The 23,395-nt window shown below is 36.9% G+C and overlaps 1 protein-coding gene across 1 annotated transcript in view; it reads left to right on the top strand.

The window, feature by feature from the left end:
* Positions 1-23,395, top strand: part of LOC127528765 (uncharacterized) — a 162,569-nt gene that overhangs the window by 64,229 nt on the left and 74,945 nt on the right. The window contains exon 2 of the mRNA XM_051929565.1: positions 15,938-15,973. The gene's annotated coding sequence lies outside the window, so the exon portion shown is untranslated. The remainder of the gene's footprint in view (positions 1-15,937; positions 15,974-23,395) is intronic.

Raw genomic sequence — 23,395 nt, 5'->3', positions numbered from 1 at the left:
CACAGCCCTGCTGGATACCATGGGGGCCGCCAGGAATCGCTGCAGGGAGGCCCAAGGATTTATATTTTCCGTATAGCCCGGAAGTATTTCCAACTCACGGGAACGGAAGAAATGATATACTTCCGGGCTGAAGAAAAGTTTTTACCTGATCCGGAAGTGCTGGATAATCACACGGACTGAGGGCTCAGAAGCACTTCCGGGTCGAGGACTATAATGGACTGTGGGAGATCCCAGACAGATGAGCTGAGTTGGGAGGCAGGGTGGCTAAGCGTCTGGGAATGGAGGATTGTTTATTGGTTATTGTTTTTGGATTTATTGAGTATTGTGGAGAGGAGGGTGCTTTGTTCACTTATTTATAATAATAAACTAGGGGGCTTCGCCCCCCTGCTCGCTTCGCTCGCCAACCCCCGTATTTGGTTTTCCAAATACACACTTTTAAGATTTTTTTTTCTTTGAATTGTTGCTATTTCATTAGTTTCACTTTTATTTCAGAACTTCTGTAAAAACAATATTTTTAATCTTGCGAGTCCCAATATGCTGAATCTTTTTAATGAGGTCAGGATATGTTTCTCTGTTTGGAATTTCAGCATAGACAAAATGATCTACATCATCAGCATTTAATAATTTTTTTTTATAAAGTAACAAAGTAAGTAGAGTTCTGCATTGGACTCCTGTCTGTAAAGTCGTGCTATTTTCCTCTCACAATTCCAAAAGTACATGGGTTTACCAAGGTGATACCCCAGCTTTTGTCTAGGTTTTTGTACAAGGGCTAGACAGAACGTTTTTGACTCATGGGGTAAATTTATGTTTTTAAATAAGCAGACAGATAAATATATATATATTAACAAAGTAACCAATAAATGCATGTTCGGTAAACTCCATTTTTGAAATTCTCAAGATTCTTTATTTGTCACATGCATAGTTATACAGGACAACACACAGTGAAATGCATCCTGATCCGCTTATCAAAAACTGTGCAAAGTTAGAAGAATATCAGTTAGATTAACAAAAAGTCATAGATCGAAAGATAACAGTATAGTAGAACATAATAAATAAGTAAAATTATGTGAATAAAGTAGAATTAAGTGTTAAGGTGCAATACAGTAGTGTAGTAATTATTGTGCAAAACCAAAGTTAGACTGGTGCATAGTTAAATGAGGCAGTTTGTTTGTTTGCGCTACTGCGATATTTACTTTTTTATATTTTCTAATTTTCTTACTTTCATATCGTTTAACTTTCTCCACATGTGTATAGCGCCAACGTTTTTTTTTTTTTTTTTTTTGAGCCTTTCTAATTTCCCTGGTTTCATAATCTCTAACGTGCTCTGCATGTGTTTAGCGCCAATGTTTGTAAACATCTCTATGACGTTCTACTTTGTCATTTTACTCACTGTCATTTATTTAAGAGCCGGATTGGACGTGCTTTTTTTTCAATTCCTCTTGTTCCGGGCTGATAATTACTTTCCTTATTTTCTGAATTTGCACCTTGAGTATTCTTTTTTGCTCTTTTTTCTGTCCAATGCATTTGAGTCTCTTTTCTCAGCGCTTTTCTTTCTTCTTTGTTTAATTGTCGACGTTTCATTTCTACCCTATTCATTTCATTTCTACCGTATTGACCTTATACACTTTATATGCACTGAGCCCTGGAGCTGTGTGTGCTGCATAACTGCCTTTACACTACTGATTTTTTTTTTTTTATATTGCTTGTAAGTAGGATGTGTCTTGCAAGACTCTCGTTCTATGTTCCCGTGAGACGCACCGTGGCAGGTCTCTTTAGTCTTGCGGGTCTTTAAATTATCTTCCGAGAAAAATCACATATCGTAGACTATCATGACACGGGACAGGATTTCTTTTTATAATAGAGAGATGTTACTATTGGACTTTTATCTGGTGTCTGACGTTTGGTCTGAGGGTTCAAGGGGTTGACAGTGCCTCTAATTGTCACAAGTGATAATGTCAAGAAAACTGCAATTAATATAAATTAAATGAGACAAAGCATTATTACCCTTAGAATTTTAGGCCTTTCATTTAGAGAATTTACAAAAATAAAATCAAATGTGTTAGTATGATGTGAGTATGGTGTTCCACACAATCCAAAGGCAATTGGAAACTGTGGAAAAGAAACTCTGATATGAAGAGATCTTGCAGACTCCAAGTCACAACCCAAGCAGAATACAATTTTCTGAGGGTCACCAGCTTGCTTGATACTGTAGCTGCCTCACAGTACAACAGCTTCAAGCACAGGTTAACGGTGGTTGTAAAAAAGCAAGTCTTGGTTTCTACTGTGAAGAGGAGACTTTGTGCTGCAGGTTTGACAAGGTGAGTGGCAGTAAGAAAGTAATTTCTTAAAAGACGAAATAGAGCCTTGAAATACAAGCTATGGAGTACTGCTGATTCGAAGAAAGTCTTGTAGACAAATGAATGAAAAATTGAAATCTTTGGTTCATTATGCAACGTGTTTGTACACTGCCAAGTTGGTGAAAGATGGTTCCTCAGTGTGTGACACCAGCTGTCAAGCAAGGAGGAGGAAGTGTGATGGTCTGGGGTTCTTTTGCTGCAGACAGAGTTGGTGACTTGCATTCTGAATCATAAGTGTTACCACAGTTTGGCTGTTATATCAGCAAAGGTGGCTACTTTGACAAATCAAAAATGTGAATAACATTTTCTACACTTAATGATTACTTGATCATTATTTATTTGTTGTATGCCTTGATTTCATGAAACATTAAGACATTAAACTGTATATTTCCATAAAAACGGAGGTGTTCTAAAACTTTTCACCGGTAGTGTATTTAAAGAACATACAACAGAATAACAGTCAAAAGAATGCATTTGCAGGTCATCCATCGGAGCGAAAAATTGTAAACTAGGCAGATTGAGCGCCTGCAGTTTCAAAGTAATTTTATCCCTCTAAGACAGATACAGTAGCTCCACAGAAAATAAAATTGATTAAAGAACACATAAACTCATTCTGGTCTAACAAGAGTCCTCATGCTGGTATAATTATAGTGTTAAAAACTCAAGCATAGGTGGAGAACAACAAAGTTGCAGGACATCCAAATGAAATGGGCGGACAATGTTAAAATGTATAAAAAAGCTCTCTTTACAGACCTCTCTGACTACTATTGTAGGTTAATTCTAGGTTAATAGATGAAAACAGAAATAATCTTCATGTACTGTTTAGAACTATTGCTAATGCAACAAATGGAAATTCTGATCTGCAGTGCAAAATACTTGAAAACTTTTGACAGTGCTAATTTTATTAATATTTTTAATGATAAAATTGACAATATAAGATCCCAGATTTCAGCGTCATCTTACAAACTAAACACTGAAATGTCAAACCTTGTCTCTTCTTGTGCATACCACCTTAGTAATTTTAACTCAATAACAGAAAATGAATTCATAACTTTAATTTCTAAAATAAAACTTATCTGTCCTGCCCATGGAAAGAACAAAGCTAGTGAAAAGCTCAATGTCTGTTCTGGCACCACACATTCTTAGCATTATCAGTAGTTCATAACTGAATGACATCATTCCCAGTGCATTAAAAGCGTTATTAGACCGTTACTTACAACATTTCATAGGTAGACCCATATACACTTAACAATTATAGACCTAGTTCGAATTTCTTTTTCTTTCAAAAGTACTTTAAAAAAGTATGTTGCGATGCAGCTTGAGTGTCATCTTATGCATCACAATGTATTTGATACAGTTTCTAAATATGGAGGATACTGAGAAATTGATTTATGTATTTATTTCTAGTAGGGTTGATTACTTCAGTTATTTACAGGTTGTTCAAACTGTTCTGTTTGCAGCTTTTGTTGATTCAAAATCCTGCTGAAAGAGTAATTACAAGAACTAGAAAGCATGACTGCATAGCTCCTGTTCTTAAGCCTTTACACAGGCTTCTAGTTAAGTTTAAGGCTGATTTCAAAACCCTTCTTTTCACATATAAGTCATAAAAAGCCAAGGCCCTGCTTTCCCATCTGAAATTATCATTACTTATAAAACAGAGTGCATTAAGATCTCAAGATACTGGCCTACTAAAGATTCTAAGAATTGCAGGTCCCCAAAGCCTTAGAACAATCTGAATGCCTATGTAAGGGATGAGAGTTTGGTCTCAGCTTTTAAATCCGGGCTGAAAATTTGCTACTGTGGTCTAGCATATCCTGATTGTAACTGCTGATATATCAGTAGCATTGGAGACAATGCGGAGTTTACGAAGCTCCTCCGACAGCAGAGGAAGATGATGATCATGCTGGAGAGACAAGATGTTCCATGCTCCTTCCCAGATGGCAAATTGGGACCCTAGTGGTGCTGTGCAGTGGATGACACCTCAGCACCACACCAGTTCTGATCCCCAACAGGTCTGACCCCATTGGTTCTCCAACAGTTTTGACTCTTCCAGGGATGAGGCTCTTGAGGGCTCTCGCAGAGAGCAGAAAGTCTTGTCTGTAGTCTCAGAGCTGCATGAAGTTTTTTTTACAGTGACTGGAGTGCCAATCCTGCCACCAACCCCCATGATTTCCCTGCCAGGTGGAGTTCCACTTGCAGGGCCAGATGCAGTTTAACATCATACCCAGGACCCAGTGGCGGTACTTTCTGAGGTGCGCAGACCTTGGACTGGCCAGATCCCTGTAGGTGGGTACACCTTTTATTGGTCTGCTTGCTCTGATAACTGTCATACTCATGGAGTAGCTGTTGCTGTGAGGATTGGCTTTTTCCAATGGTGTCCAATGTCACTCCTTACAAAGAGTATATCATGAGACTCAGATTATGGCACTCTCCGGTTGCTTTGTTGTCTCAGTGTATGCTCCGTGTTTGATAGGTGCCTGTGAGGTGAGCACTCCTCTGGTCATGGGTGACTGGGCTGCTATGAGGCTTGTGTTGGTCCCCATGTGTCTGGTGACTGTGGTGAAAGTGGCTCCATGTTCCTTGACATTGCAAAAGGTCAGGGGCTGTGGATTGCTGGATCCTGGTTCCAGTGCCCTGAGCCACATCAGTGGACTTGGTATTCCAACACTGGTGGTGCGGTGAAGGAGATTGATCACATCCTTCTGGGCAGATGCTGGAGGCTCTTACAAAACTGCAGGGTCTATAGAAGTGCCCTGTTTGTGAATTCTGACCACAGACTTGTTGCTACTCTGAAGATCCAGCTTAGGACCAGTATGCTACCACCTACTAGGAAAATGAGGCTGGACCTGGCCAGACTCCAAGATCAGGCTGTTTCTGGCAAGTTTGCACGCAGTTTGTGTGAGGAACTTATGGACTTGGGTGTGACTGCTAATCCTAATGTAATGTGGGAGGCCTTCCGTGACAAGACACTGAAGATTGCTGAGGGTTGTGTTGGTGTTACCAGTGTTCCTAGAAGGAGGTGTTTCATCTTGCAGAGCACTATGGGTATTATTGAGAGGAGCCGCAGCACTCCTACAGGGGGATAACACTGCTCTCTGTGCTGGGTAAGGTCCTTGCTAGGGTCATCCTCAATAGGATCCGTGATCACGTGCTCATCTACCAGCGGCCCCGAGCAGTCTGGTTTTACACCAAAGAAGTCTACCATCGACCACATCCTGGCACTGAGGGTTCTCATGGAGCACAAATCCAAATATCAGTAGAGTTTCTTTGCAGCCTTTGTCGATTTTCGACTCGGCTGATCAAACTGCCCTGTTTGACATCCTAAGACTTTGCAGAGTCCCCTCAAGGTTGCTGGATATCATGGTGGCCTGAACACTGGTACTGTGAGAACTGTGCAGAGTGGAGACAGAACCTCTGCCTTTTTCCCCAGTTGATTCTGGGGTTCATCAGGGTTGTGTTCTTGCTCCTACTCTGTTTAATGCTTGCATGGACTGGCTGTTGGGCAAGGTTCGTGGGGCCCACCGCTGTGGGGCATCTGTTGGTGAAGAAAGATTCACTGATCTTGACTTTGCTGACGATGCTGTGATCTTCGCGGAGCCAATAGAGGCTCTGATCGTAGCTCTCGAGAGATTGTGTGAGAAGTCTGAGTGTCTGGGCTTGCGAGTGTCCTAGTTAAAAACCAAGATCCAGGACTTTAATGACCTCTTGGGTACAGCCATCAGCAGTGTGTCTGTCTGCGGAGAGAATGCCGACCTTGTTGAGAGGTTTACGTACCTCTGCATTGACATCCATGTCTCTGGTGGCTGTTCCTATGAAGTAAGTAGGTGGATTGGGAGAGCATGGGGGGTCATGAGGTTGTTGAAAAGGAGTGTTTGGCACTCCCAATATTGCAAGGTCCTCATTGTTGAGGACCCTAATGGCTTGACCAGGCCAAGGGGTTGCCCACGTAACACCTGGCTGCAGCACATAGAGGGTCATTTCCGGAGGGTGGGAATGGACCGCGTGTCTGCCTGGGGGGTTGGCAACCAGGATCCTGAGCTGTTTCGTTGTGTGGTGGGTATAGCAACGCGCTGTACCAGTGCATACTCCCCAACCTGACCTGACCTTATTGGAAACAATGGATTGTGATGGACGACCGGCTATGGACGACCGGCTATGGACTCCGGTCGCCACCCCCAAGCCGCTAGGAGGAGCCCTCCGGACAGCATGATGGTGCCCCGACTTCCAGCAGGGCCTCATGGACTTTGTAGTTTATACACACAGCCCTGCTGGATACCTTGGGGGCCACTGGGAGTCGCTGTAGGGGGGCTAGTGGGCTCTTGCGTGCCCTATAACCCGGGAGTGCGTCATAGTCACGTGACCGGAAGAAACGACGTACTCCCGGGATGAAGAAGAGGACTGTTTGCCCTGACCCGGAAGGAAAACGGACTTGTGGGTTTGGCCAGGAACCACTTCCGGGTCAGGGGCTATAAAAGGATTGTGGGAAGCCCAGAACACTGAGCTGAGCTGGGAGGTAGGGTGGCGAAGTGTCTGGGAGTGGAGGATTGTATTGGTTTATTGAGAGTTGGTGATTTATATGAGTGTGGTGTGGAGAGTGCTTTGTGCACGTGACAACAAAATAAAATATTGTTGTATTTTTTCCTCGTGTTCAGAGTGGTACCTGAGGGTTCAAGAGGTGGACAAAAGCCTTAACTGCTACAGGATGAAAAGATTCAGTCATCATATTAGATGGCTACACAGACTGCTGTAGAATGCCTCATTACTTAATTACACTTTCCTCTGTTACCATGAACATACTTCCAAATGTTTTATAAATGTTTGAATATATCCATCTGTTTATCCCAAACCATTCTACCTTGACCAGACTATTTATATTTTTATCTAAAATAGGAAGGTTCCACATATATATGAATACAGTGGTGTGAAAAACTATTTGCCCCTTCCTGATTTCTTATTCTTTTGCATGTTTGTCACACAAAATGTTTCTGATCATCAAACACATTTAACCATTAGTCAAATATAACACAAGTAAACACAAAATGCAGTTTGTAAATGGTGGTTTTTATTATTTAGGGAGAAAAAAAAATCCAAACCTACATGGCCCTGTGTGAAAAAGTAATTGCCCCCTGAACCTAATAACTGGTTGGGCCACCCTTAGCAGCAATAACTGCAATCAAGCGTTTGCGATAACTTGCAATGAGTCTTTTACAGCGCTCTGGAGGAATTTGGGCCCACTCATCTTTGCAAAATTGTTGTAATTCAGCTTTATTTGAGGGTTTTCTAGCATGAACCGCCTTTTTAAGGTCATGCCATAGCATCTCAATTGGATTCAGGTCAGGACTTTGACTAGGCCACTCCAAAGTCTTCATTTTGTTTTTCTTCAGCCATTCAGAGGTGGATTTGCTGGTGTGTTTTGGGTCATTGTCCTGTTGCAGCACCCAAGATCGCTTCAGCTTGAGTTGATGAACAGATGGCCGGACATTCTCCTTCAGGATTTTTTGGTAGACAGTAGAATTCATGGTTCCATCTATCACAGCAAGCCTTCCAGGTCCTGAAGCAGCAAAACAACCCCAGACCATCACACTACCACCACCATATTTTACTGTTGGTATGATGTTCTTTTTCTGAAATGCTGTGTTCCTTTTACGCCAGATGTAACGGGACATTTGCCTTCCAAAAAGTTCAACTTTTGACTCATCAGTCCACAAGGTATTTTCCCAAAAGTCTTGGCAATCATTGAGATGTTTCTTAGCAAAATTGAGACGAGCCCTAATGTTCTTTTTGCTTAACAGTGGTTTGCGTCTTGGAAATCTGCCATGCAGGCCGTTTTTGCCCAGTCTCTTTCTTATGGTGGAGTCGTGAACACTGACCTTAATTGAGGCAAGTGAGGCCTGCAGTTCTTTAGACGTTGTCCTGGGGTCTTTTGTGACCTCTCGGATGAGTCGTCTCTGCGCTCTTGGGGTAATTTTGGTCGGCCGGCCCACTCCTGGGAAGGTTCACCACTGTTCCATGTTTTTGCCATTTGTGGATAATGGTTCTCACTGTGGTTCGCTGGAGTCCCAAAGCTTTAGAAATGGCTTTATAACCTTTACCAGACTGATAGATCTCAATTACTTCTGTTCTCATTTGTTCCTGAATTTCTTTGGATCTTGGCATGATGTCTAGCTTTTGAGGTGCTTTTGGTCTACTTCTCTGTGTCAGGCAGCTCCTATTTAAGTGATTTCTTGATTGAAACAGGTGTGGCAGTAATCAAGCCTGGGGGTGGCTATGGAAATTGAACTCAGGTGTGATACACCACAGTTAGGTTATTTTTTAACAAGGGGGCAATTACTTTTTCACACAGGGCCATGTAGGTTTGGATTTTTTTTCTCCCTAAATAATAAACACCATCATTTAAAAACTGCATTTTGTGTTTACTTGTGTTATATTTGACTAATGGTTAAATGTGTTTGATGATCAGAAACATTTTGTGTGACAAACATGCAAAAGAATAAGAAATCAGGAAGGGGGCAAATAGTTTTTCACACCACTGTATTTTCTGCATAGACCTGAACAGTTACATGGCCTGTCTGAATTTTTAGTTTTGTTACTAGGCAGCCAATATTCATAATTTCACATACAGCAATTTTGGTTAGGTTCTACAATAGAGCTACAATATAGTGTACCTTGTATGTACTTTATACATAAACATTATTACATGAAAAAATAGCAACTAGGATTCCAGTGTACTAATTCAGAGAGAACACGGTATTGTACTTTAGCATTAACTGATTGAAACCTAAATAGTATTATTTTTAGAGATCCAAATTAAAACTTCAAGAAGACCTTGAATGCTCTTATATGAAGTATACTTTGTTACTCCTTGCTAGACATTTTAAATTTTATATTTCTATTAAAAATATTGTAATTAAGGCACAACTTGTCATACAAAAATAAAAAAAATAATGAAATTGACCTTTTCTTTCATTTGAAAGGTTAATAACATCTGCACATGCAGACTTTATTTTACCCTGAGGTTTTAATGTTTTCAAAATCTGCATGTCATTCCGAGTAAAAGAATCATATACATTATACATTTTACATATCACAGTGCAATCATAATAAAATGTAATGTTAATTTTAATGTACTTTTAAAATGTGGCTTAGATGTAAATTAATGTTAATACTATTATTTTGTATTTACATGAATACTAAGACCAAGGTATTGTATATCTGCCATTGAACTACTTTACTTAAACAATTATCTATATAGAATAATAGAATAATGTGGAATATATAATTTTGGAAAAAGGCAGAAATTCACTAATAAACATGTTCTGTATCTTGGGACAATGTCATCACAAAGCCACATGTCATGTCTGAGAAAGCACATCTCCAGGGGATGTAATAAAGCCAGCTAACCCACGGATATTGTTACACCATGACATATGTAGATTTGAACAGGAAAACAGAAGTGAAAAAGTAAGAAATTTACTGAGCTCTTAAAATACAATTTAGTTCTAGGCCTATTTCAAAATATGTAAGCCCTTACTAGGTTTTTGAAATGTGTTTTATTTACTGTGAAAGCTTTATTTAAACAAAACTGTTTCTAAATTGTTCAAAAGAAAGGGCCATACTTACAAATTCTATGGATAATTTAGATGAACTAGAGAATTCTGTTGAAAAATAAAGAGGTAAATACAAATTAGTTTATGTCCAAAAGTAGGTGGATTGCCCAATGCTGTGCTAGATTTAGGATTCAGCTTACTGGCAAACCTGCCCTGGATAAGAAGGTATGAAAATTGATGAATGGATGGCAGGTACAAAAGTAGGTGAACTACAATGTTCATTAGGTCAGTCAGCAAAGTTGAGTAGTACAAAGATAATTATAGAGCCATTCAGCATGACAGTTTGAGAAGCTGTCCTCTCTAAAAATGATAAGAGGTTTAGTGAGTTTGGCCTCACCTATGCAGGTATATAATGCAGCATACCACGATTCCTCAAAGCTCAACTATTACAAATATTGGGCTGTTGTCATAGCTGTTAAATCAATACTTTCAGCTTACTGAATTAATTCACTTGAGATAATTTTTATTCATATAGTTCTTCTACTACTGGTGCATGCATTAATAAAACCAATAAGTACAAATAATTAGTGAATATATGCATTTTTTCTTTCAGATAAGCAAGAACAAAATTTGAGTTAACAGATTAACAATTTTAACACTAAAATATTGTGTTACACTGTGAGCTGTAGGTATTAAAACTGTATATTCTTGATTTTTTATAGTATGTGTAAGTTGATGTAAATACATGAAAATAACTACTTGATACTTTTTACATCAGCTAATGAACTTATAGTTACACACCCACTTTAATTACTATTTAGACAGACTCATTGCACTGGCTTAAATATTGCACTTTATGCAAGTTACAAAGTAAAATACTGAGCAATACAGTTATTAGAAGTACAAAGTTTAAAATGAAATATTTTTAAAATAATTATTCTAATGTAAAGTGTGATTGTTTTAATAATGAATCTGCATTGGGAACATATAATAAAAGTAAAGGTACACTGTATATTGTTTTCTGGTTTTAGATCATGAATTGAGTCAAAAACATATGGTATTGTTGAATATGTACATTTCCCATTCTCATTATCCAACTTACATTAAGGCTTTAAAGTAGGAAAGTGGTATTAGACATTGATAAGCCTGTCAATAAACCTGTGGAATCATTTAACTAAAGTATACAAGAGCAATGCACAGCAAATAAGTAAAATTGTTGATCCTGAAAAGTACATTTCTTTAAACACGTCTTATAAATAAACCGTCTCTAATTAACTCTTTATCTCTTTAGGAAGTAAGTGTTCTGTGTAATATGATCTCTAAAGCAATGAAGACAATAAGAGCTTTTGCACTTTTCATGAAATCTCTAAGTGCAAGATAAATTGACAAAAGATCTTGATTTTTTTTTAATCAAAAGAAATAAAATAAAATATTGCAAACCCATAATTTTAACTCTTCAAAGCTTAATTATACAATTCTGAATATTTCTACATCTTCCTATTTAATTATTTTGAGAAATATCCTTTTTTTACAAGACACAGTAAAAAAATAAAAACTGGAGACAATATTAAGGTAATGGTGAGCAATATAAATAGACTCTGCATTTCTTTGAGGAAGCAAAGAAAACTGCAGTCCAATTAATTGGGAGCTAGTCTGTACCATAGGGAGCATTTCTTTCTGATAACTAATTTTCTGGGATCATTAAGCAGTATATTCTTTTTCTTGCTGAAATCCTGTACTGCAAATGAAAAGCTGTTTGTTATATACTATTTTCAAACATGAGAAGATTTCCAACATAAGATTGTTTTTTGTAAATAATCTTTCTTAAAGTATAAGTTTTTTACATGTCACCTATAACACAATGAATTTAGATAAAATATGTTACTTATCATTTTTCAGGTTTATTTTTCACTAGTATATAGTCTTGCTTTTTCACAGACTCCAGTCTAGTTAAACTTAATAATATTTCATATTTTCAAAACCTTTATTGTCTTCATGTCACCTATGTTTAAAAGCCATTGACATTTTAACATTAAAGTTGTATGTTATTAGAACATTTTTAGACAAGACAGAGTAATATTTCCATCAGTGTTAGAAGACAGTAAAGTGAGAAAGCAGAAAAAACATTATTAACTGTAATGATTAGAAGTATCCATCCACCCATCCATTATCCAACCTGCTATATCCTAACTGCAGGGTTGCAGGGGTCTGCTGGAGCCAATCCCAGCCAATACAGGGCGCAAGGCAGTAAGCAGACCCCCGGCAGGGTGCTAGCCCACCGCAGATGATTATAAGTATTTAACTCACAAAATACCAAAGACTATATTTTGTATTAATCATGCTGCAGAGAACTATATGATTTTATACTTCTATATGATTTGATCTACATTTAGGTAGGAAAGGAATATGTTTTTGCACAAAATATGAGACTGATTTAATTCTTCTTTGTGAAACAGAACACCCTGTGATATTATGAATCAATGTGATAGTTTTCTTCACTCTTGCTTAAAATTATATGACAAAAATTGTCATTTATTAATTAATAAATAAGGATTATTAATCTAATCAAACAAATATAATCTAATGAAGATATTAAAGTTATAAGAATGTAATCTCTTTATAACTAATGCAGTGAACTTAAAGAAAACTGCTTAAAATGGGTTTGTACTGAGACAGGCACATTCTTTAGATAATGTAGGTGCCTGGTACTGCTTTGTTTTTGTCTACTCCTATGTCATAAATTAAGATGTCCCCTAATATTTATGGATGACCTCAAATTTAACTGTTATGTTTTTTTCTGTTCTCTCTTTGGCTAATGAACAAGCTAGGTGGTAAAAGGGTGAACAGTGTTTTCTTTTTCCAGTCTGCCCACTTTCTCCAACAGGGCAGTCTCACAGTTTTTTTTACTTGCCAAGAATAAAGAATAAATAATAAAGAAATTGCTTTTAATTTTAAATTGGTGTTTATCCCATCGTTTTCCGACTTCAGCGCTCACAAAAGTGATGCTGCAAACTACTGATTTGAATTGGTTAGATGATGAGGTCCAAAACCTTCATTGGTAGCTTAATTTTACCAGTACAGATAGATAATCTTGTATTATTATACTTTTATATTTGGTTAAAACATTTACCTAAGGGAATATACAGCTAGGGCGGTATGGTGGCGCAGTGAGTAGAGCTGCTGCCTCGCAGTTAGGAGACCCGGGTTCGCTTCCCGGGTCCTCCCAGCGTGGAGTTTGCATGTTCTCCCCGTGTCTGCGTGGGTTTCCTCCCACAGTCCAAAGACATGCAGGTTAGGTACATTGGCGATTCTAAATTGTCCCTAGTGTGTGTGCCCTGCGGTGGGCTGGTGCCTTGCCCGGGGTTTCTTTCCTGCCTTTCACCCTGTGTTGGCTGGGATTGGCTCCAGCAGACCCCCGTGACCCTGTAGTTAGGATATAGCGGGTTGGATACTGGATGGAATATACAGCTACTTAAAAGTATTTTTTTAACATTTGGAGCACAGGCAAGTTAGTTTATTCAGGTTTGCATAGTGACTATCTTTTGTGGTGGATATCTGCTTGTCATTGAAATCAGCTGTTACCAAACAGAAAGAAGTCACCATTATCCCTCCCAAAATTCAAAGCTCATAACAACTGAACTTTTAGCCTTGATCAGAACCTTAAAGGGGAATTTAGTACTGGACTTGTGACACATGATACAGGTAAGAGAGAGAATGAAAGAGGAGAGAAGAAGAGAGAGTGAGCAACAGAGACATTCATCAAAGCTACAAAAGTAAAAATCGTCTGTTCTGTGTTCAAATTCTGAGAGATCATCCAAAATAACGGGGTACATACCCATGCAAAGAGACTATAAAAAAGGCATCCCTCTAAGCTGTGAAAGTAAGACTCATCTGTTCAGTGCACTCCAGCATACACCAGCAGTATTAGTGTCAGGAGTGCTATGATCCTAAAACTGTGACAATAATTCTAGCTACAGTTGATATTATGTGGCATAGCCACAAGTCATGAATTTGGACAACAGAATCTTTACTTTTCAGTTTGCATTAATTTCCCTTTCTGACCTGAAATCACAGAGGAGCATGTCTAGCTTACCACGTGAAAGACACCGGTCCAAAGCTAGGGTGGAGAGTTGCTGCATTATGCCTTTGGTTTCTAAAATGAACACTTAAACATTTTGTATTTGAAGTCAACCAATATTTTAATATAGGCTTAATATAGGTTTGTTTTAGCTTAAAAGTGTTACTGTAAAACTCGGTAGTGTATTTTTGTTTCATAAAGCTTTCAGTATTTATATAACATGTTGTAAAACTAATATATAATTAGTGAAGAAAGGCAGAGTAAATTAAGCTGTCCTCCATAAAAATGTTGGAAAACAGTGGAAAAATACTTACGAACTTATGAACTCTAAGATCCACTTCATTTTTACCCTTCATTCCTTTTCTTTCCCTCCACTATGCAGTACTTATTACACAGCAGTCATATGATGGAAATGTGAAAGACTGCTACTGAATTGCATGTACAGTATATGAAACATTTGATTACAGTCAATAAGTGTAAGGATAATAACTTTTTTGTACAGTGCCAGTAGGTGTTGGATAACTTTGTTCATCACATAAAACTTTTTTCACTCAAGTGCCCTTTACCTTTAAAAAGATTCCTTTTCAAAATTTTACAAAAACAGAGGATGTCGGTAAGGGTAAAATACATTTTCAAGGTACCGTATATGACTAATCATTTTAAAGTAATTTTAAAGCAGTTTCTGGCACTCCACAGATTTGTTTCTGATTATACATTTTAACAGAGCTAAAGTTTTCTTCTGTCCTATTCTAAAAGAGGAACTGTTAAACCAAGTTAGAAGCAGTTTTAGCAAAAATTACATTAACCAGAATGCTGGGCTAGCCTTTCAAAGGAGGGCAAGCTGCACAGCTTTGCCTTTCTAGATGACAAGGTAAAGTAATCATCCTTTTCTTCACAATATCCTTTAATAATCTATTAATTTATTTCCTAAACACACTGAATCCAATTCAGAGTTGTTGGAATCTGTAAATTTTCCGGCTGCACTGAGTGCAAAACAGGAATCAATCCTGGACAGAATGACAGTCCATTTCAGAGCACACTTGTGCATACACACACATACATGGTAACACTAGGATAAGCAGACTCAGTTTGAAATATATATATTTGGGATATAGGAGGAAAACAGTAGTTAACTGATGTTAATAATGCTTCATTCAAAGATTAAATGTATAAATACTGTGCTCACTTAGTAGTGTGTATAGTCTTTTCATCATACAATGCCAATCACAATTTAGTAGCTCTTTACTGAAAATTTAGGTTAGTGTTGTTGGGTAGAGAATAACTGATACAAAACATGGACAAAATATCTTGCAGCTTTTTTTGTAGAAAATATTCTATATCAGACAGCATTCATTGGCATCTGTCCAGCACCCCTCCCCCCAAATAAGACAAACCATTTTAAACATGCCCCCTTTACTTCAGCATGGGAACAATAATTCACTCCCTGTTAGAAAAGGAGCCCTGAGGGACTCTGGCATAGACTGGAAACCTGATAACCCTGCAGACCACTCTTTTTTCACCTTCTGTCTGCATTTTGCTAAAAGAAAACCAAAGTATGTAATTTAGAATATATTTTATTAATAGTTGACTTTTCGCCTCTGAAATTCAAGTGACCATTTTTTTTTCTAAAATTTGAATAAAAAACTCAAAACTTAGAACTCAAAAATAAGTTTAGACTGACAGTGGTTGGTTGAATGTTCTTGTTACATTTTATAATATGTCAATTTTTGCCATAACATATTTAAATTATGTTAAGTTATAAAGGTTTTTTTCTGATAAGTTAAATATTCCAATTGTATTAGACAAAGTACCTGGGTGCACCTGTAATTGCTGTTAATTAACTGTGCATTCTTCAGTTTATTGGAAGCAGACGGAGGGACTGCTTTGAATTGATTAATTAGGGTACTGTGAGCTAGGGCTTTACACATCACACCTGACTAGATCTTTTGTTTCAGAATTGCTGCCAGAAGAAAGAACATTTAAGAAAACAAGTAAGTAATGCCCTGCTTGAAAATTTTTAGCTATTGCCAGTGGATTGCTCTTTTCTAGCAAAATAGCAGACAAACTTTCCATGTTTGTTGTACTTATGGGTAAAACTTTTTTTAACGTCTCTTAGTTTTGAGTTTAGGGGTGGTGCTGCTAGGCTGCATATGACACAGGATCCAAAATAGTTCAATAAATAATCTGTCATTACAAAGTAGGTGATTCATTCGGAATCTCTCTTGTGTTATTATATTTTTAAATGACTGTATACTGACACTGAAACATGTTCTGAAACACTGTACAGTAAAGGAAACTTTGATTAGTAAGCAGAATATTGATCGAACCTAGATATTTAAGTAAAGTAAAAAAAAAAAGTTATAGCAGAACTTTCATTTTTAATAGCTATATTTTGATAATCACTCATAATTGTTATTTTTATTAATTGTAGCATCACTTACTTTAGTAATTGTAGTTGTATTGAATGTACAGTATATGTATACTTGCAACAGAGTATTAAGTATGCATTAATATTTCAACTGAAGATTTGAGTTTTGAAATATATTGATATATTCTGATATATATTTTGTAACAGCTCCAAGATGATCAAAAATTGGGTTTCTTTTTAAATTCTTTTTTAACTATTTTTTGCCATTCCTTACTTTTTTAACAATTTTACTTTTGTATAAAATCAAATAGATTATCTTTTTTCTATAGATCTAATAATGGTATATTTATAAAAAAACAAGATGATTGATGCATTAATTCATTGCTTGTATTTCCTTGTATAATGGAAATATACCTTTGCATGAACATTGTGTAAAACTTTCAGGGTTGTATTATCCCAGCTCTTAACTTTATTAACTTTACATTCAGAACTTAACCTGTAACCATAATACATTAACTGGGAGCCTCATATGTTTAAAAATAATCAGAGAATGAGATTAAATCTGTAAGATAAGGTGGCTGTTACACATGAAGGGGGTCTCTCGATGAGTACTATCATAGAAAGAAAGGTGCTTATACAGCTAAACACTTTTGGGACTAACCACAAAGTAGTGGGTATGCAGTGATATCAAAATATAACTGAAGTCCCTGTCTGGGTAACCTTTGGGCTGGCAAAAAAGGACAGAATTCTTTAATTTCTTTAATATATAAAGATATTTTTCTGATCCTCAGCACTATGGAGTCTTTTTGAACGGGAGGTGTTCTACATAACTAATGTATTGCTTTACTCCCTTGTGAATCAGTCAGTGGCATGTAAAATTAGTAGAGGGGAGCGGTCGCAGCTTCATTTGAATGTTGCAGAAAGGAATATCTTTTACATTGCATATTAATATTCTGCTTCAGTATACTTTTCCATTTTGTGTCCTTTTTTGAATCTGCACATCACTGCTGTGTCCTCCTTGGAGCAGTACAGTAAAGCAATGGTTAGAGCTGCTTCCTTAAAGGTCCTGAGAGCAGGGTTTAAACTTCATCTTGATCACTAACTTGGTTGAATTTAAATGTTCTACATATCTTTATATAACAAAAATTTAGTTAGCTGTAGATTACATATTAAGTTAAAGCTATACTTCCATAATGTGTGGTATCTTTTATTATTTACAATACTTTATCATTTTAATTGTTAAAGAGAAGAATCCTCCTCTTTTAATCATTGTTAGTAATTTCTGCTAATTCATCAAACTTAAGGTTGCTAGTTTATTTTTTCCTGTGACTAAGAGGGTGGCCCTGTGAAGGACATCTGCCATTTCCTGTGTTCCAATGTAAAAGTGATGAGTAAACAAGTGAACTCTAATTTTTTAATTACAAAACACCTTAATATGTTCGTAATATAGCTGTATAATATAAGATGAAAATTGTTTTATTGTAAATCACATACATAAAAATATGACAGCCAGTTTAATATTCCACATGAATGTTTGATAGTAAGCATTAGAAATCAACTGGCTGGATTACATCAGATTAAACTTGTATTCATATTTAACCTTTTTTGTTAGTATGGCAGCCGTGGGTGCAAGGCACGGACCAAGGGTAAACTTAATCTTAGCATTTCATAAGACACACATACATACACACACACACTCAGAACAGGGCATTCCATTAAAAAAACATTTCTGTGAGCTATTACATTAAATTTTGAAATGGCTTGAACACATTGCAGCATGAAATGAAACTACTGTCCAGGTGCTACCCTTTGCACTACAATGTTGCTCATCAGGCATAACAATTTAGCTGAAATACAAAATACTGTAAGTCTGCGGTGGGCTGGCGCCAATGCCCGAGATTTGTTCCTGCCTTTGCGCACAGTGTTGGCTGGGATTGGCTCCAGCAGACCCCCGTGACCCTGTGTTAGGATATAGTGGGTTTGGTAATGGATGGATGGATGGGTGGATAGATGTAAGTTGCAGCCTTTCACTGGACAACCTATTTTTTGAAAATGAATGAATAAAACAAATCAATTAACAACCACTTTATGCAGTACAGCATTTTATCTCCTTTTGTAAATTTGTTACCTGATTAATAATAAGGTGGCACAGAGAAATAAGCAGATTACATCATACTAGCCATGCTACGCCGCATAATTATGTATTGATGGGTGAACACTTCCTGAACGACACAGTTGTCCAGATGGGGTGGGTTTGTGGATAACACTGAGAGTGCATGAAAAGATGGACCTCTGGAGAGAGCAACATACAATTGTCCGTGACTGAAAGCGGGATCGTCTGTGACAATGGAGGCCATGCTGGTGAAAGTTACTTCGTCGGTAGTATTTTATTAAGTCTTTAGTTTATATTTAAACAAAAAATTGACATCTTGACAAAAAAATTGACATCAAAAAAATCAAACCTGCCATGATGTCACACATAGCATAGCAAGTGCACCATGTACGTGATGGCATGTAGCGTCACAGTGTTAAGAACAGATTGGAAGACTCTGCAAAAAGATTATTGTAAGAAACAAAAGACTGGAAGATGAAATTAGAAGGGGTAAGTCAAAATTTTAAAAAATCCAAAACACAGGAAAATGAACTAACTAGCAAACAAATTCTTAAGAGGAAAACCAAGAATTGTGGTCAGAAGTCATTTACAATATTTAAAACCACACTGATCAAAACATAGCATAAAACAATACAAGGTAACACAAAGCAAATTAAAGACTGGTATTCCAAGGCCAAGGTAAAAACCATGGTGCATAGCTATCTTAAGAAGTTGAGTAATGATGACATAATTTGTGCATTGACATTAGTCACGTGAAGGCAACCGGTCCTGTAGCTGGTAAGTAGTTTGGCCGCCACATCATAAAATGGTGACTAGAACTGCAATTCAGGATTCAAAATGGTGGCAAGATGACACAATCAAAGTAACATTAAAAGTTAGTAAAAACAAATAAATCAAAATAGATTTTAAAAATAGTGCAAGGAAATGGGATAATAGGAAAACACATAGCTACAAATTGTCCCAACATAGTATAAAATAAAACAGAATGACTTTACTGTCATAACAGCAAGGACATTAAACAAGACATTATTTATGCAGTCTTGTTTAGAAACTTTTTCTTAATGTTACTGTTTTCCTCCTCTATTTCCGATGTTTATTTAATTTATAATATTGTTAATAACTTTGTGATGTCCTCACATCTGTCATTTTGTTCCAAGCAATGGCACATGTGTTGTCATCAAGCTGCCACTATAAAAACATGCTGTCACCAACAAAGAAGTTTCAGAACCTAGTGTAACGGAGGCTAAAAGGTACTTGCAGAGGAAAGATGTTTAGCTTAGGTATCTGGTTTTGACTTTCGAAAGAATCTGTATGAATTTTGTTTGACTTTTTGTTTGTTTATGTTGTTTATCCCTGCCTTATGTGATTTTTAATTAATGGATAACATCTTTTTAATTGTTTGGCTTCATTAACATTACTCATGTCATAAGAGTTGTCATAAGAAAAGCTCTGAGTGTAACCTGTCAAGTTTCAATATAAAAATTTGATTTTTAAAAAAAAAGGGTGTAAACAGGAGTGTCCTCCTGAATTTTTTCCACACATCAGAGAAATACCAAGGTGTATAAAATAGTTTTAACATAGTGTTTGACAGTAGTCATTATTCACAGGCAGGATATGACAAAGGTGAACACTATGAAACAGAGAACTTTAGCTTGCCCAACCCCTGGCACACTCAATGTCAGTCTCTGACTAAAAGGTAGGATGTCTTGGCCATTTTTTGAACTCTTTCATGTGGCACACAAAAGCATTTCGTCTTACCTCCCAATATATCGTCGTACCTAGATGTTCCTGGCTTCTCTTTCTCCTGCCAGAAATCTTCTCACTAACACACATCACAACTGCAAACACAGTGATCCACGGGTAAAGGGAAGCCTTTAAACTCCTAACTTGGACTACCTAACCTAATTTAGATTTATAGATTACTGCCTACCAGGGCTGAGGTCTACAGGGTTGATCCCGAATTACCTGTTCTCCTAAAATTAGAACAATAACCTTTTACTCACAGTATCAAACTATTTGCTTCCTTCTAGTGTTCCATAGCAGTTGGCTTATTTTTGTGTTAGCCATCCAAGCCATCTCTCTTTTTCTGGTTTCCAGTAAGAATTACTGCTTCCCTGGTGCTAGTTCTATTCCTGGCAATCCCCTACTAGCTAGAGCACCCTTTATAGGAAATTTATTATGATCAAATTTTAATTGAATTCAATAAATTCAAAAAGTGAAATGTTGCATCTGATTTTAAAACAAATCAAAATAATAAAACACAGACCCTGACACCCGGGACCCATACCCTGTACAGAATGGCAAAGGAAATAAAGGAAATGTCAGAGCAGCCATGAGTTGTTAGGTCAGACACTAAAAGACTGAAAGAGTGTAAAGTTACCAAACATCACTGATTACTGGCCAACCCTGCTACTAACCAACCCAACAGTAGACAGCCAATCCTACATACTGGAACTGGATAACCCATTTATCTATGACAAAGAGAGAATAGACAAGTTTGACCAGTAAATTTTAATCACCAGTCAAGGTTTCACAGGAACAGTTTAAGGTGGTGGAGTAACACTGAAGGGGTACTGTCCACAAAAAGCAATATGTTATAGAGTTAATACCTTTATACAATGGTAACCTTTAGTCTAATTTTGTTTGTAAGACTGTGAGTGTGGATATATATATGCATCTGCCCTGTGTTGAACCGGTGCCCTGTCTGCCTTGTGCCTGATGCTATTGGGATGGTCTCCATCCATCCATCCAAATAACTCCGAACTAGAATTATCAGGTTTAAAAATTAATGAATCAATAAGTTAGGTAGACACCGTCCATTTTCATCTCTTTCTAACTTGTGGTTGTGGATTTTCAGTTTTTCGGATTTGTTAATTTGTTTCGATTAAACATTATGGTAAGTTTATGTAATATTTCTGTGCGGAAATATTCTTTGTGTTTTGTTTGGATCTTGTAAATGATAATTTATGGAATTGACTGACATCTTATCAAAGTTTGGTTATTGTATTTATGTGGTGTCTTTCCAAGTCTCAACATGTAAAAAATGTTATGAAAGTCTTCAATCTTAGAATGGATCTGTTATTTTCTTTGAAATGTATTTGTCGCTTATCTACTGTTTTTTAGAATGCTTTTCTGTTATGTATTAAACCTTTAAATTATTTTTAAAAAACTTTATTGAAAAGATGTATTTCTTACCAATTTCATATAAACCTCATGTTGTTTTTATTTACTGGTTCTGAGAAAATTAGATGGAGATGTGCTATAAAAGCATGTGACTTGTATGGCATGGTCCCATTTTGTTCTTCCTTTGCCTTATTTTCCAAATGATATGCTTCCCTTATACTGTCCTCATTTGTGCCAAAGGTCTTAGTAGTTGACAAGAATCTTTCTCACCTTTCCCTTTCCACTAATGTATTGTACATTTTACTAATCTTGCAAAGCTTTGGCTGACTTGAAATCTTTGGGAATGTGCACCACTTGTAACTCTGCTTTCATTTGAACATTTACTGTATACAGAAGGCTCCCCACTAGATAGACAATAAGATAGGTGAGTGGTCTTAAGTACCTGCTGCACTGTGAAATGTAATAAAGGAGTGAATATAATTTAAAAGTGAAACAGAATTTAAGGAGTAGGAATTCATTGTGAGTAAATTGTACAACCACTTTGCCAGACTTAGCAAAGGCATTACTTTGTCCAAATAATGAGGTAGCACTCAGTTCCTGTGAGAAATGTTTTTTTTTTTACATGTAACCAGAGAAGAGCTCACCCTTTTAAACAAAAAAAAAATATGGCAATAAAAGCACTTGAAACACTTAAGAGGAACAGTTGGAGGAACACTTTGCTTGACTTTTAATTCTGGTTGAAGTGCCCATATTAAAACAGCTATGGAAAGCACAGAAAGCAGCATATTGTCGGAGTTTATAATTCACCATGTTGAAGACAGGAGTTGGCAATCAAGCTGCTTCGCAATGAATTCCACAGATTCTACATCTTTCTCCAAATGGTGTGCATCCAAAGACTTGTGTTTAATGGACTGGCTGGTAGAAAATCAGGGAAACAAGCACTAAACAATAACTGGCAGATGTTAAACAAGGGTATAGTGATAATCTTATAGTTTTATTCAGTTGTTTCATTGCATTAATAACAGATTAAAATTTTTTACAAAGTGCTCTTATAATTTAGCTATAATAATATTTCTCTTCATGCAGTTCGCATTGTTTCCTTCTCACACTTCTTTAAGTTAACCTTCTATTTGAAAGACAGTGTTTTATAACTGGCATAGGCACTATTATATATGTCATTGTGCTGATCTGCAGCACTTAAAATGCTGTTATTTACAATTTAACTTAAAATAACATCAATTTCTGTAACAAAATACTTTTGAAAATCTAGTGCTTAGAAATATATTTTAAATACACATTAGTTATGTCAATTCTAATCTGCTTAATCCACACCCGGGTTGCGGGGGAAAGCTGGAGCCTATCCCAGCAAGCATAAGGCGCAGAGCAGGAACAAACACTGGGCAGGGCGGCAGTCCGATACAGGGGAAACACACACATACACACGCACAAACACACACATGCACAAACACAAATACATACACACACCAAACACATACTAGGGCCAGTTTAGGGTTGCTAGGTCACCTGACCTGTATATCTTTGGACAGTGGGAGGAAACTAGAGCATCTGGTGGAAACCCACGTAGACACAGGTAGAACATTCAGACTCCACACAGGGAGGATCCAGGATGCTAACCCTAGTCTCCTTACTGCAAGGAAGTAGCTCCACTGTTCTGACATCTGAATGAAATATGCTCATATATTGTTTAAAAAAATAGAGATTATTTATCTATAAAGCAAATTAAAGCATAAATCAAAGCATCATATTTAATATTGTTTATTTTTCACCATTTGGAGGCATGGGCATTAA

The sequence above is a fragment of the Erpetoichthys calabaricus genome, chromosome 7 (genome assembly GCF_900747795.2).
Source record: "Erpetoichthys calabaricus chromosome 7, fErpCal1.3, whole genome shotgun sequence".
NCBI lineage: Eukaryota > Metazoa > Chordata > Cladistia > Polypteriformes > Polypteridae > Erpetoichthys > Erpetoichthys calabaricus.
This window is presented reverse-complemented; position numbering and strand designations above follow the sequence as displayed.